We start from the raw sequence: 600 nt of genomic DNA, 5'->3' as shown, positions 1-600 counted from the left end.
GTGTGGGTGTGTGTGTGTGTGTGTGTGTGTGTGTGTGTGTGTGTGTGTGTGTGAGGTTTTAGAGGTTTATTTCCCCTCAAGGAGGTTTGCTTTCTATTTTACATCTGTGCTAATGTCACCTACGCAATCTCTGTTCTATTCTTAGCAGAGATGGGACCAAGTCATTGTTTTGCAAGTCACAAGTAAGTCTGGAGTCTTTGCATTCAAGTCCCGAGTCAAGACAGGCAAGTCCAAGCTGAAAGAAATGGAAGTGACATGAGTGCCTGCAAGCGGGAGAAAAATCGAGAAGCCTATATTTTATAGTTATATATACAATACTCATTTTGTGAAAGAAACTTCTTGAAATTATATTTTAAATTATCATTAGGCCTATTACCGCTTGCTCACTTCAGACATTAGGCCTAATGTGGAAACATGCAATATGGATGCAGACAAACTCATGAAGACAATCATTCAAAAATGCTGTGCTACCATCCTTTATAACTAAGAATAACAAAGACAAAATCATTTAATAGAAAGAAATGCTGTATGTTAAATGTTAAGTTTATAATACACATAGTTGATCGCTAAATTTAGGGGCTGTGTGTGCTATTGGCCTAC

General features: G+C 37.7%; 1 protein-coding gene across 1 annotated transcript in view; it reads right to left on the bottom strand.

Annotated features, from left to right (window-relative positions):
- The window catches only part of LOC107672834 (connector enhancer of kinase suppressor of ras 2-like), a 41,447-nt gene that overhangs the window by 8,844 nt on the left and 32,003 nt on the right, over nucleotides 1–600 (bottom strand). The window lies entirely within an intron of this gene.

This window comes from Sinocyclocheilus anshuiensis, unplaced genomic scaffold (genome assembly GCF_001515605.1).
Source record: "Sinocyclocheilus anshuiensis isolate Anshui unplaced genomic scaffold, SAMN03320099.WGS_v1.1 scaffold681, whole genome shotgun sequence".
In the NCBI taxonomy this organism is placed as follows: domain Eukaryota; kingdom Metazoa; phylum Chordata; class Actinopteri; order Cypriniformes; family Cyprinidae; genus Sinocyclocheilus; species Sinocyclocheilus anshuiensis.
Note: the sequence above shows the minus strand (reverse complement) of the source record. Positions and strands in the feature narration are given on the sequence as shown.